The following is a 15,399-nucleotide window of genomic DNA, read 5'->3' on the forward strand; positions in this document are numbered from 1 at the left end:
AGGCTCTGCACATTTGAGAACACTTCCTCGTGCAACTCTTAAATTCGAAAAATCCAATCGAGTTACAGTGTCGAACAAAACATTAAGACTACTGCTCAAGCAAAAAAAAAAAGAAAGTGACAGAACTTTAAGGAAAAAAAAATGCAGTACTTTTATTCATTTGTGATAATTTATTTGCATTGTTCGAAGAAATTAATAACATCTGTAGCTAAAACAATAGTAATTCATTGAAAAATGCTTTTTAAGCACACTAGGGAATGCATGGGAACACAGCGGATGGTCCTCCGCAAAATATCCAAGGCAGGCAACAGCCAACACTTTCGCTACGAGCGTCGTCTATAGGCGACATCCGCGCGACATCAAGATGATACTGCATATCGAACACACCAGCGTGATATGCATACTTTTCGGCGCAGTGCTCCGGTCAGTGGTAGCACTCCGAAGGAGCACACTGCCGTACGGAAAGGGCTCTTCACGATCGCAAAAAATTCGAAACGACTGGAAAACAACCGCAAAAATAAAGCGAGCATCCAAGAAAGATCCCTTCGAGACCTCAAAAAAGATCCGGAACGAACTGAACTTGTCCGTGAGTTCCCGGACAGTTCAGCGGCAGCTGGTGGAGCAGGGGCTAGGCAGTAAAAGCCCCCAGAAGGTCCCGATGCCGACGCCCAAGCATCTAAAAGCACGGCTGAAGTTCACGAAAGACCACTTCGATTGGATCAATCCGGATAAGAAAAAGCAGGGGCGAAATATACTGTGGTCGGATGAGACAAAGGTAAACCTCATCGGCTCGGACGGAAAAACTTGGGTCTCGGTCACCACCATGGTTACCATTTCTACAGAATAATCTGTATTTATACAGATTTTTCAGACTTTTTGAAACCAAGAATCTGTAGTTACAGATTACAGATTTTTTAGGTTTTCATACAGAATTAGCGATTATTTTAGTTATGGCTTGATCTCAATAATATTTTTCCCATCTCACCAATTTTATTCATGCAGCATTCGAATCAGCATGAATGAGAGACATTTTGGCATTCATATGCAGCGTGAAGTACTGCGTTCTCATGTTCAATCTAAGGCGAAAATGTGCAAAAACCTGTGTCATCGATTAGCTTTACAATCAATAAATAACGCTGTTAATCTTTGTCCTATACCCAAACTAGCGCTGGCAGAAAAAATGTCATCTTCGGCAGAAAAAAAAAACTTTTTTCGTGTGCTAAAGGGTGGAATGAACAAATAAAGGCATCTTTTTCAAGAGTTTGTTCAAGGGCTCATGTTTAAGCCCCTTTTGTACAACTTCTATGTAAGCGACATCGACAATTGCCTTACACAAAATTGCAGCCTAAGACAACTTGCAGATGATGGAGTGGTGTCTGTCGTAGAGTCAAAAGAATCCGACCTGCAAGAACCTTTACAAGATACTCTGAACAATTTTTCAACCTGGGCCATTGGGCTAGGGATCGAATTCTCCACGGAGAAAACAGAGATGGTGGTTTTTTTCTAGGAAGCATAAACCAGCATAACCAAAGCTTCAACTTTTGGGTAAACCGATCACTCGTGATATGTCATTCAAGTATCTTGGGGTCTGGTTCGACTCCAAATGTACTTGGGGGCCCATTTTAGGTATCTGAGCAAAAAATGTCAACAAAGAATAAACCTTCTTCGTACAATTACCGGCACCTGGTGGGGAGCCCACCCCGAAGATCTTATAATGTTGTATCGAACAACTATTCTCTCAGTGATGAAGTATGGCAGTTTTTGTTTTCGATCAGCTGCCAAAACACACCTCATTAAACTCGAGCGAATTCAGTATCTTTGTCTCCGTATTGCGTTGGGATGTATGCCCTCAGCGCATACCATGAGTCTCGAGGTTTTGGCAGGCCAACTCCCACTAAAAGATCGCTTCAATTTATTATCTCTTCGGTTCCTCATCCGGTGTAAGGTTATGAACCCATTGGTTATCGGTAATTTTGAGCAGCTGATCGAGCTAAATTTTCACTCCGGATTCATGAGCTCGTATCATGAATTCATCTCCATGCAGATTGATCATTCTTCGTATATTCCCAACCGTGTTTGTTTCCCTGACTACATCAATTCCTCTGTACATTTTGATCTGTTCATGAAGGAGAAAATCCATGAAATTCCAGATTATTTTCTATCGGGGATCGTTCCTACGATCTTCAATGCAAAGTATGGGCGTATCAATTGTGATCATATGTACTTTACTGATGGGTCCTCTATGAATGAGTCCACAGGATTTGGAGTGTTCAACGAATTTTTCAGCACCTCACACAGTCTTCAGTATCCTTGCTCAGTGTATATTGCTGATTTGGCAACAATTCACTGGGTCGCCTCATGACCTGTTGAACACTATTACATTGTAACGGATAGTCTTAGCTCTATCGAAGCTATCCGTTCAGTGAGGCCGGAAAAGCACTCGCTGTACTTCCTTGAGAGAATACGAGAAGTTTTGAGTGCTTTAACCAGACGCTGTTATGTCATCACCTTTGTCTGGGTTCCTTCACATTGCTCAATTCCGGGTAATGAGAGGGCTGACTCATTAGCAAAGTTGGGTGCGATTGAAGGCGACATTTATCAGCGTCAAATCGCCTTCAATGAATTTTACTCTTTAGTCCGTAAAAATACCATCGCTAACTGGCAACGCAAATGGAACGAAGATGAATTGGACCGGTGGTTTCACTCAATTATCCCTAAGGTTAGTCTCAAACCATGGTTCAAAAGTCTGGACTTGAGTCGGGACTTTATTCGCACCTTCTCCCGACTCATGTCTAATCACTGTTCGTAAGGCGTCGTTAGGCCCCTCCCCCTCTTTTGTAACAAAAAGTAACGCAAGACGAACTCCCCTTCCCCTTATGTTACGTAACGCTAATCTGTACACAAATTCAAAGTCGTTTGAAAAAGGTTTTAGCTTTTTTTTAAGTAATGAGAATATCAATGTAAAAAATCAGATATCTGCACAAGTCGGAACCAAATGTTCAGACGGAAGTTCTTTATATACAAGTAGTGACTTCGGAATGACTATCGTCAAGTTCATAGAACTTCGAAAAAATCGATACGGAAAATTAATACTCACATCTGTTGGGATTGGTGCTTTCAAATTATCTGGCGTTTAACTGAGAATAACATGGACTGGTATAAATTGATGTTGATTTACACAAAAGTAACTACTCCTTCGTTCAATGCAGCAGTTCCTGTCGTTACATTTCACTAACTGCAAAAGGTCTTGGGATGTCCTTACGTGACAAGCAAACCGCTCGACTTAATACTGTGAACTGTGTAGCATTACAAGATAATTGTCTTACGCTGCAAGAGTATAATATATAAATTAAATTAATATCGTACTAATTCCGCTTCGTCGATTTTGAAGTTTGCGGTTATTCCACTAATCAGCTAACGATTACCCTGCATACTAAAAATGTTTTGTTTCCAATTCCGGGCCCCTTGTTTTGAGTTTTTCATCCAATGAGATCCCTTATGATCACGAAGAAGTATTTAACCTACCGGGAAAGAGGGACAATCCGGCTTTCAACTCAGTTGAATGCACTGCGTGTTGCGGAGAATATGTAGCAACTGATATTGAATCATGATTCAATTGATTAAAATGATATTTCGAAAATATCTATGAACTTTTTAAAACGAGGGTTCTCGTATGGTCCTCCATCTACATACAAAATAATCTCGAATTCAGGATGCTCGTACACACTTTGAAAATCGAGCCCATGAGAAAATGCGTTCGTAGAACAGTGCCTTCCTGAACAAACTGCAACGTATATTGGAATACTGCATGGAACTACTTCAGCATGATCGAGGTGCCCTAGCTTTGTTTTGCATCCTGCGATAACAGACGGAATAAGCTCATGTTTCCCAGCCATGAAAAAATCACGATTCGGTAGATGAACGCGATATTCGATATTCGGTGCCTCCTTATTGCCCATTACAACTCGTGCTTTATCATCATGGCTCAGGAAATAGCCTTTTTCGGTCCCATAATCGAAGCTAGGGACGCGTGAATTTATCCTGGAATAAAAATGGAATTTTGTTACGTAACGATCATTGCTACCCCTCCTCCCCCCTATGTCACATCAATTAACGAAACTTCGGAAAAGAATTATTAACGTTCAAAGAGGGAATCGATTCCTCCTCGGAAATACCCACTCCCCAAACCCCGACAATTGGAATCATCGTTGATCCGGATCAGGATTATTAACGCTTGAGAAGGAATGGATTCCTCCTCGGAATTACACCAAAAAAATACCAAAAATACCAATTTGCAGAAACTCAAACAAATACAAAAGTACCCGCTGGTTGCATCTAATTTGCTATGCCAATTTCCCCTAGCTTCATGGTTTTGAAGTCTGTGTTAGGGAAACATCCATCCATTCCAGCGATCGTACCTCAATCGTTGCGCAATTATAACTGAGTTGATTTCCAAGCGGCACTCGCTTATATACCGATTGGTGTGATTTCAATAGCCTGTTTTGAAAGCAATTTTAGGGCTATTGAAACAAATTTTTGGATCAAAAAGTAACAATCATATAACGCGTAGACATTTTATCTTTCGAATGAAGTGTTTATCTTACTATTTCATTCAGTTGTTTAGGAGCTATTAACGCTCAAAATCTCGTTCTCCGGCGTAACGCTTTCGTTTGCGAAAGTTTGAACTTACACCCCAGTATAGAAATGAAAGACGTATAGTTAAGTTAAGAAAAAAATATAGTTAAGAGCGTGGCTCCTTTAAACCTATGTAACTGAGCCTGTAAAAATAAACGGATCAATAAAAAAAGAGTTTGTATGTATGGGAGCAGACCTATCTCTCAGCCTGAGCGTCAGCTTGAAAAAAAAGTCCAGAGCACTGGTGATGTTGTACGATTATTACACCACATTATGAAATGAAGTTGTATCTTGTAAGAATGCATGAATGCTTATTTGCAATGCGTCTCTTGTTTCACTCTCTCATATTGCTCTTATATTGCTATGGCATATATATTACACAAATGCTGTACCAGTATGGCAGGGTAGCACATTATTTTTTGTTATTTTTAAGCTCATTCAATGTTATAAATCAGGATGTCAAAATATGTGCTAAAAATTAATTTTTGATGTACAAAAGCATAGTGAATGCGAATTTCTACATGGATACCACCAAAATCATCAATTTCATTATAACTATGCCAATTAGTGATACTAAAACTAACATTATGCATCAAAATTGAATTGAAATTTAATACAGATTTTCCGAGAAAAAAAGATTTTTTGAGACCATAAATACAGATTTTATTATGGCAACCCTGGTCACCACGTGCCAGAAGCTAGTGGAATCCATGCCGAACCGGATGCGCAAAGTGATGCGTAACAAATGTTACACGACCAGGTACTAACCCTAGAAGTTTTTCACGGTATAAATTTTCTTGTTTTTATTTTCTCACCATGGATTTTTTTTTTAAATCATCGTGAAATGGATACTACATAAACATCAGACTACATCACTACGATTTTCAGAAGATCGATTTTTTCCATTTCGATATCTGATTTTCTGGATCGATTCATTGTACCCTAAAAAATCGTAAAGATCGATCTTTTTCCTTCGATTTTTTCGATCTTAGAGTTTTTTTAGTTCAATGTACATCGATTTTAATCTCACCACCTAACAAATTTTAAAAACATGATTTAAACATTTGGATAGCTTTCGAGGATGTCAAATTAGTAACAGTGAATAGGATTGGGCGAACTTGGATCGATATTGTGACGATCGATCTTTTCCTCCCCGATTTCCATTTTTCGGATAAAAAAAAATCGCGAAAATCGATCTTCTCTATGCCATCTTTCCTATATTTTTGATTGTAGGAAAAAAAATTGTTTTTCAATTTTTTATTCTAACCAAAAACCACAATTTCATAAACGTCTTTCAAGGTTGTCAAATCACTGGCCGTAAATTTAGGAGAAGAAGTTTTGAAAGTTTGGTCGTTAGAATACAAGTGTTCACAAGATATATTTACACCATTAAATTCACTATGCTGACAGTGAAAATTGTGACGAGATAGAATGGTTGGCATCAGGTCCAGCTGAAGCGCTCTTTTTTAGAACTGAGACTACTTTCGACTAAATGCTAAATGGATTATTGTCAGCGGAGATGAATATTAGTTGTTGAATTTCTAATAATAATTTTCAATTAATTTATTTAATTAAATGATTCCATGACGGTTCAGCATGAATACATGGAAAATAATTTTTTTTTTGGGGCTTTCAAGTTTTTTTTGTGACCTTCATTCTGAGAATCAAATTGAGATGCCATTGGTGTTTGAATAGAAATGTGAAATGTTCATTTCACGTTTAAAGAAAATATAATACTTATATAAAACAAGTAAATAAAATGGAAAAAAGACATTCGATTTTTCAAAAAATCGATTCAGCAAATATCGATTCTTTGGTACCGATTTAATCAGTGAGTCGATCCCTGCACCGTTTGGAAAATCAATTCAACATTCCTAAAGATCGCCTAATCCTACAGCAGACACATCAAGGAGATCTATAGTAGAACCTAAACATTTGATGGATTTTACTACTCATTGAATAATTCCTTTAATGAAAGATGGGAATGTAGGATATTTGTTAACTAGTTTTATCAAATAACATTGCCAATGTAAGTTGGCAGGACAACCTGACGAGGGAGAAGAAAGAGAAAGGGGATCTTTGGAGTAAGAATGGATACGAGAAAGGAGATGTGTTTAGGATCGCAGAAAATAAAAGATTGTTTTAAAGTTAACTTCGAGGTTTTACTAAACGCTTTTTCGAAACGACATGAATACAGGCATCTACACTGTGTTAGATTGATTGAATGAAATGCACATTGGAATTCCACTTTCAGTTTATTTCCAATCAAGCCATAACCACATAATATCCAGATTAATTATTTTCGAAGCAATGGTTTTAATTACAGGGAAGTTTTCAATTGCGTTGTCGCTTTATCCGTTTCTCTGATAGGGTGTGAAATTCACGATAAAAAATCCGAGTCTTATAAACATCCTTTTCCGATAAACTCTCGAGTTTCGCAAAACACATCCAACGTTCGATAGGGCGATTGGATCCGATAATTCGTTCAATCAGCAGCAATTCAGCGCTTTTTCATTCGATAAATAAAAACAACCCACATTCGAAGTTCGCAAATAAGCGCAGGGGAGAGAGCGTGGATCGACGAAATGTGAACGTCTTATAAGCCGTGTTTAGTCGTCGCACTTTGACTCCTCTTGCGCGTTCCATCACAAACACATATCAAGTGGAACCGTGTTGAATATCACATCAACTCTCTGGGACACGAACATCATCCAGATAAGTTCGTAGTCGAAATCTTGCCTTGCGGTCGAACTTGTTTTGCATTCTGTGTTAGCTCAGTCCTCAGAGATTTGTCCGTTCCTTGGTGTTGGTGGCGCGGGTAGAGGTGGATAAAACGACATCGCCTCGAGCGATCCGGTTGTTGCACCGTTGCTTCTCCGCCAGCATAAAACAGCACCGAACACATAAAGAGGCAAAGGCAAGCGGGCACAGCCCTCACCGATTATTTACTTCATTGCACGAACTGTGCAGCTACAGAAAATTAACTCTCTTCTCTTTTATTATCAAGCTTATTTTTGGTTTTCCTTATACATATTAGCTGTTTTTGGGACGTCTGGCAGTCTGCTCATCGTGTGTGCAAGTCAACTTTCCCTATTATCATTTTTATTTATTCAATCAGTTTTATGACTCGGGAAAACCGATGTTCGGCCGATCGGGTTAGTAATTCAAATTACTTCTTTTAAGTATGAACATATGCGATACTCACCAGTTCAGTTTCAACCTTGATGCCGGTTCTGGTGACGAGAATAGCCCAAGTGTTGGCGGAATGTTTTGCGTTCTAAAAATGCGCTTTTTGTTCTTCCTGCTATTTATATGCACGCACGACCGATGCTTTGCGCATTCTTTATTTGCTCAATGAACGCAGATGACGAAACTATTGGATAATATTCTCAGCACTGTATTAGCGGACAACTAACCACTGCGCCTCGCTTGAGTTCTCTGTTGACTATTTTATTCAAACATAACGCTACTTAACACTTTGCACTGCCCGGCAAGCAAGCGAATAAAAAAACCCACACATTTGCGAACGTTTCGAACAGCACTTCTCTTTCACCTATCGGCTTTCCAATGAAATTTGCGATCACAGCCAACTTTCACGCGTAATAACACTAAGCTGCTCACTGTTAATAAAACGAAATTTCACCTTCCGACTTGGATAGTAATACGCCATCCGTTTGGCGCTCCTTTGTTTTCGATACACACATCCCTTAGCTCGAAACTGAGATCTTCCAAAACCCCGAAATTCTTCACAAGCGCGCTAATTGAACGTGATTTTCCAATAAAACAGTCTAAATGCGAGAGCGCGTTAAAAACAATAAATCACAATAAATACAGCGGCGATCGGTTTCACTGGCTGGCTCAGCTACCGTGTACTATAAGCGACCATGTAAAAATAGAAAAATAAAATAATCGAAGAACACAGACGTACGGAAACCACTCTACCACCCCGTTCGGTTTCTAAATGCGAACTGATGGTTAACAGTCCTACTTGAGGCGTTTAAAGGGGATGCAGTGTTTTTTTTTGTTTCGTCTCTTTTGCCTAACGTCTGACGATGACGTTAGCCACAATCGTGTGGTGTGCATCGGGCTTACCATCAGAGAATATGATTCGTTTACCATCAAAAATGTGAATAAAGTAGAAAAATAGGATAGTTTTATTACTGAGCAACTTCCCAGCAAACATTAAATCGCATAACAAGCGTATATATATATAATCATATGCCCTAAATTTTGGTTGGCATATAATGCGCCTAACTGGCATATGCATGCAAAAGTGGAGGCCGGTGACCGGAATAAATCGCCACAGTAAACAACTGCAACAGAAACAACCGCTTAGAAAAAGTGTAGTAGGCTAGAAATATTTGGCGCGGGAAAAACATCATGTGCCTCACATTTCTATTATAAATTTATTCTCTTGTTCTCGTTTTTCGAAATTTATTCTGAGGACAATGTAATGGGGACGAAGTCCCCATTTGGCGAGGATAAGGAATCGAGGCGGCCCATGCCGCCAAGATGACGCAATCCGAGTCCACCGCCGACCCGCCGTCGGAAGCGGCGGTGTCTCGCACGCAAACCTGGGATCCACTGATTGCCCGGTTAGTTTGAAACATAGGATACGATCCTTTAGCAATGTCCGACCGAGCTCTAGCGAGCGTCGGACGGTATACGTCTGCCCGGGGCGTTACGTTTGCCTGGGGCGATACGTTTGCCCGGTTAATTCTTGTTTTGAAATACAATACCGCGCCACAATATTTATAGCCTACTACACATTTTATAAGCGGTGGTTTCTGTTGCAGTCGTTTTCTGTGGCGATTTATTCCGGGAACCGTGGAGGCCATATACATACATGGCAAATGCTTACCGAATTAGTTGGGAAGAATATGCAACTTTGACCGAATATTATAGCGATTATGTTGAAATTGATTTGCAATTTTATGAATATATTCATGAATTGTCAACGCTAATACGACTTTTGCCATACTCATATACGATTTATTACAGACATAGAAAAAAAAACAAATGGCGCAAAATATCTTCGTGAAATGTTTATTATAACGTCTCGAATCGCCATTTTTATATATGAGTATTTATGTTTGTAGAAATAATAATTACTTAATTGACTTGTGTTGGGAGTGGAATATAAATGTTCAAAATGGCACAGATTGATGTTTGGTGAAAACTTCTCCGATGTGGGTTCGAACTCCGGTCGTCTGGATTATCATCCACCAGCTATTCCGCGCGGCTATCTGAAATTTCGTTCAACAGCGGTTAAAACTCTTACATACGATTCGATATGATATAACCTGATACATTCTATGCAGTAGGATCAGTCATTCCTGGTTGCCGATTTTATTATTTAACTATGTTCCAAAGAAAAACATCTTTGATTTCCCTCCGTAGAAACCAAATATATAATATCATTGAACTGGAATAATAAAAAATAAATGAATATCAATGAAACTATATCAATTTTAAATTATTTTTATTACAATTTCCACTGTACAATTTGTTTTCTGAATCATATCCAACTAAATTCTGATTACTATTATAATAAATATAATAAATCAATCTGGCAACCTTGAAAAGCGATGCGATGCAATGTGCCAAATTTGATGTGATATATATCTAAGATATAAGACTATAAGAGCCACTTTTTTTAAAATTTGATTATTTTATTCTTCCGTATGTGTTCAGACATTGCTGTTATGAAATGAACCTTGCCAATGTTAAAGCATTTTATTGACATTTCGATATGATGTAATATGTTCTTTATTAGGATCTGATATGGTTTACTGTTTCATGATTTTCTTCAGCATGCAACACGATTTACTAAAGTACTGAATCGATTCAAATTATACGCTTATATGACACACAAACTGCATCAGCGTAATATCTGCATATGATGCGGATTAAATATATTTTACGACAATGTACATCATAAAATTTATGTTTATTATACCGAATTGCGACTTAATTTGATAATGGTATATAAAATCGAGTTTTTACATTTTATGCGATTTCAAATAAACACAATACATACTTTGATTGATATTATATGCGATTATGATTTATTCTGATTTCTTGTACGACTTAGCACGTGCAAAATTATACGATTTACCCAGCAAACATTAAATCGCATAACAAGCGTATATATAACATCATATGCCCTAAAATTTGGTTGGCATATAATGCGCCTAACTGGCATATGCATGCAAAAGTGGAGGCCATATACATACATGGCAAATGCTTACCGAATTTGTTTGGATGAATATGCAACTTTGACCGGCTATAATAGCGATTATCCCAGCAAACATTAAGTCGTATGAATAGCTATAATTGGAGGCGATATACATACAACCAAGACACATTTGTATGATATATGATGCAGATAACTAGCATATACACACAAAAGTGGAGGCGATATACGTATATGCCATATTTTGTACGCATAAAAAGCCGTATATAACGATATGCGATGCTTTTTGGACTGATATGCGATTTGATACGACAACGTTACCACTCAATCCATCGATGACATGGAAAATCGTGTTTTTGCATTTTATGCGATTTTAGATATATATGATCGATATTTTGATTGATATTTTATGCGATTGTGATTTGATACGAAATTATATGTGACTTATCATGTGCAAAGTTATATGATTTAATGTTTGCTGGGTATGAATGTTTCAAATGGCACAGATTAATGTTTAGTGAAAACTGCTCCGATGTGGGTTCGAACTCAGGTCGTCTGGATTATCATCCACCAGCTATCTCGCGCGGCTATCTGAAAATTAATTCAACAGCGGTTGAAACTTTCGAGTGCATCAGAATTTCAATGACATTTCGATATGATGTAATATGTTCTTTATTAGGATCTAATATGATTTACTGTTTCATGATTTTCTTCAGCATGCAACACGATTTACTACAGTACTGAATCGATTTAAATTATACGCTTATACGACACTCAAACTGCATCAGCGTAATATACGCATATGATGCGGATTAAATATATTTTACGACAATGTACATCATAAAATTGATGTTTATTATACCGAATTGCGACTTAATTTGATAATGGTATATAAAATCGAGTTTTTGCATTTTATGCGATTTCAAATATACACGACACATACTTTGATTGATATTATAAGCGATTATGATTTATTCGGATTTCTTGTAAGACTTGGCACGTGCAAAATTATACGATTTAATGTTTGCTGGGTAATGTTTGCTGGGTTGTTTCTATACATTTTTTGTGAGATTATCGTAGATACTCTGTTATGCGGAATAGAGATTTAACAGCCTAGCACGACCTAAAAAACGTTGATAATCCATTGATACTGATAAAGGTCCACCAATCAAATTAATTGTCAAAATAAATCGAATAAAAATGTCAAAAGCCATCTAATAATCACTGGTATCTTTGTTCGGAATAAGTTTGTCGTCTGCACGAAAACCGACCCAGTGCATTTGTATGAACGCATCCTAGGGGAAACGATGGAATCTTACGAGAGTATTTTTACTCGTATTCGGACAGTCTTTCACTGAACAACGCATCTTCAATAAAACTGACTACTTTCTCGAGTAATCTGCTTTGTACACAAACGTAAATAAATTAAGTTCGATTCACGAAAATGTTTGTTTCGTTGATCGGAAAAACATTCGACAGATAGTGTGAGGGGAAAAAAGTTCCAAGATAATCTTTCTTTAAGCAAAATACACTTGAAACAAATACTTCATTGACGCCGCATGACCCAGGTGTTTATCAAAAAATCACTTTAGGCGGCGGTTACATACACATTCCAAAAATTTGTTTTATTAGCATGAAAAAAATACATTAATTTTTTACAAAATATTACATTTACCTAGTATAAATTCTACCCAGCAAACATTAAATTGCATAACTTGGCTTATACTATGTTGCATATAAAGTGAGATCGAATCAAAACTAAATCGATAAACGGGTGTATTGTGTGCGTCTAAAATTGTATAAAATACGAAAACCGTGATTTTATTTATCACTACAATTTAAGTCTCAACTCGATGTGATAATGATTATACACACTATCGAAAAATCGAGTTTGTGGGTCGCGTATACATATAAATTAAATCAAGTACTGCGAAAAATGGTATTACATTGCTGTGAAAAATCACTCCACAGTAAATAATATTAGATCGTAAATGAGGACATAATCAATCATATTGTGAATTTGACACATCAAGATTGGCGATGGTTTATGTACAGTGTCAACGTCTGGTGATTTAGAGAAGCAAATTAATCTCTACCAGATCAGCAGGCCCGAAAGCAGTTTTAAATTGATGAAATTTGATTGAAAGTTTTCACTTCATGTTATTTGATTACTTAGACACGTAGCACTGAACCCTACTTGACCATTTTTTTATAAATTTCAAGACATTTTCACAAAAATACAATAGAAGACCAGGAATGACGTATCCGATTATATCTTTTTCGTATTATATGTACGAGTTTTAACTGCTCTAGAATTTTGTTCCAGATAACCGTGCAAAATAGCTGCTGCTTATCATCCAAACAACCGGAGTCCAAATCCCATTGGAACAAATTTTCTTAAGCATCACCATCATTCATTTCAAATATTTATACCCCCTCCCACTAAAAGTCTATTGAATGATTCCTATTTTTAGAAACATAAATGTTCTTATATATGTAAATAGTGGTTCGTAAGGTTATAAAAATAATTATAACCTCACGAACATTTTCCATCATTCGTTTTTTTGTTTGTTTTTTGCATGTATATTAGGAATCGATCTCTTCCTTTCCGATTTCCGATTTTTTGGATCGATTCTTTATACTTCAAAAAATCGCGAAAATCGATCTTTTCGTTTCGATCTTTCCGATATTTTTTATCGTAGAAAATTGTTTTGTATTTTTTTTTAGTTCTCATTAATTTTAATCTCACCCAAAACCACCTCACAAAAAACAATGGATCCTTTTTAAGGTTGTATAATTAGTGGTTGTAAATTTAGGATCAGTTTTGAGTAGTTTGGCCATTAAAAAACAAGTGGTGACAAGTTATATAATTATATAGTTGTATTTACACCATCACATACACTAGACTGACAGTGAAAATTGTGACGAAATTTGATGGTGAGGTCAAGTTCAGCCGAAACGTTCTTTTTGTAGAACTGGGACTACCACTAAGATTTCGACTGAATGTCAGACGTATGGCACTGTTGGATTTTATGGGATAATTGTCAGCGGAATTCTGGACGAATATCTGTTGTTGAATTTCTAATAATTTTCAATTAATCTATTGAATTAAATGATTCCATGACGGTACAAGAGGAATACCCTGGAATTTAATTTTTTGGGCTTTCAATTTTTTGTTACCTTCATCCTGAGAATCAAAATAAAATACCTCTGATATTTGAATATAAATGTGAAATGTTTATTCTATTTTTAAAGAAAAGACGACACTTATACGGAATACTTTAAGAAGTGGAAAAAGGTATTCGATGTTTCAAAGATCTATTCAGCAAAGATCGATTCTCTGGTACCGATTCAATCAGTGAATCGATCTCTACGCTGTTTAGAAAATCAATTCGTCAAGATCGACTTTTTCTAAAGATCGACCGTCTTAATGTACAGCGTCTTTCAGATTGAACGCTCACGCAACAAATTCTTTCTAATAACTTCTACAAAAGTGAACCGATTTTTATTTTAAAAAAACGAAAATAAAGCTTATTTTATTACATTTTCGATGTGACCACCGCTTTTTTCGATAACGCGTTTTAAACGGTGCACAAAATTCTTCATGCACAACTCTAGCATTACGACTTCGATGCTGTTGAAAATCCGAGTTTTTTCTTAACATAGCAACGGTCCTTCACGGGGAAAGGGAAAAATAGGGGAAATAGTCGAGCGGACTTAAATCCGGACTATACGGCGGCCAATTCCATCCACGCGATCTCTGAAAACTCTACGCAAAAACAACAACGTTTCATTGGCGGTATGAGGCTTCGCTCCGTCCTGTTGGAAGATGAAACGTTTGAAATTGGGCATGACCATCATGACAGGGACACCCCGATCTCCTGAGCTAAACGAGTGAGACTGGTGCGGGCATTGGACCGGACGCTTTGCTGCAACTGCTCGACTTTCTGCGACGTGCGCGCGATTCGTTTGGCGTCACATTTTTCAGCCTTCTTATCGAGAACACTACCGATTTCCTCGAACTTTTTCACAAGACGTGAGATCACACTTTTTTTGGCCTCTCACGATGAGAAATTTTGAAACTCTTACCATAAGAGGACAAAATTTCATTAAGGTTTCGGTTGCTCGAGTAATACGATTTCACTAAAAATACACGTTCTTGTAAATTGTACATTATGACACTAAAAACCATCTGATCAGACTAAACGTGTAGCCGATTATTATCGTCCCGAAGTGGGGAATGCAGTATTACCATCGACGGAGAGAAAAAAAAATATAAGGAGCTATTCGATTTTTTTTGCGTGAGCGTTTAATCTGAAAGACCCTGTATCTGCCGGATAGACGCTTCATATACCACCCATAATATGGAATATATGATGCTGAATTGGTTATACGATTTAATGTTTACTGAGTTGGCACAGTAATAGCAAAGGTTATGTCGGCGTTGCTCATGACAGCGTCTTGCAAATGAATGTATTCTTTCTCACGCCGGTTTTGTTGTTTGTGTCATAGGAATGGCAGTCATTCATATGTGTTAATGATGCATTCCAAATTGTTGGTTTTTTTTC

The 15,399-nt window shown here is 37.4% G+C and overlaps 1 protein-coding gene across 3 annotated transcripts in view; it reads right to left on the reverse strand.

The window, feature by feature from the left end:
- Positions 1-8,593, reverse strand: part of LOC129767125 (protein draper) — a 79,203-nt gene extending 70,610 nt beyond the window's left edge. For all 3 annotated transcript variants that reach the window (XM_055767748.1, XM_055767746.1, XM_055767747.1), the window contains exon 1: positions 7,841-8,593. The gene's annotated coding sequence lies outside the window, so the exon portion shown is untranslated. The remainder of the gene's footprint in view (positions 1-7,840) is intronic.
- Positions 8,594-15,399: the final 6,806 nt, after the last annotated feature.

This window comes from Toxorhynchites rutilus, chromosome 2, assembly GCF_029784135.1.
Source record: "Toxorhynchites rutilus septentrionalis strain SRP chromosome 2, ASM2978413v1, whole genome shotgun sequence".
NCBI classification, from domain to species: domain Eukaryota; kingdom Metazoa; phylum Arthropoda; class Insecta; order Diptera; family Culicidae; genus Toxorhynchites; species Toxorhynchites rutilus.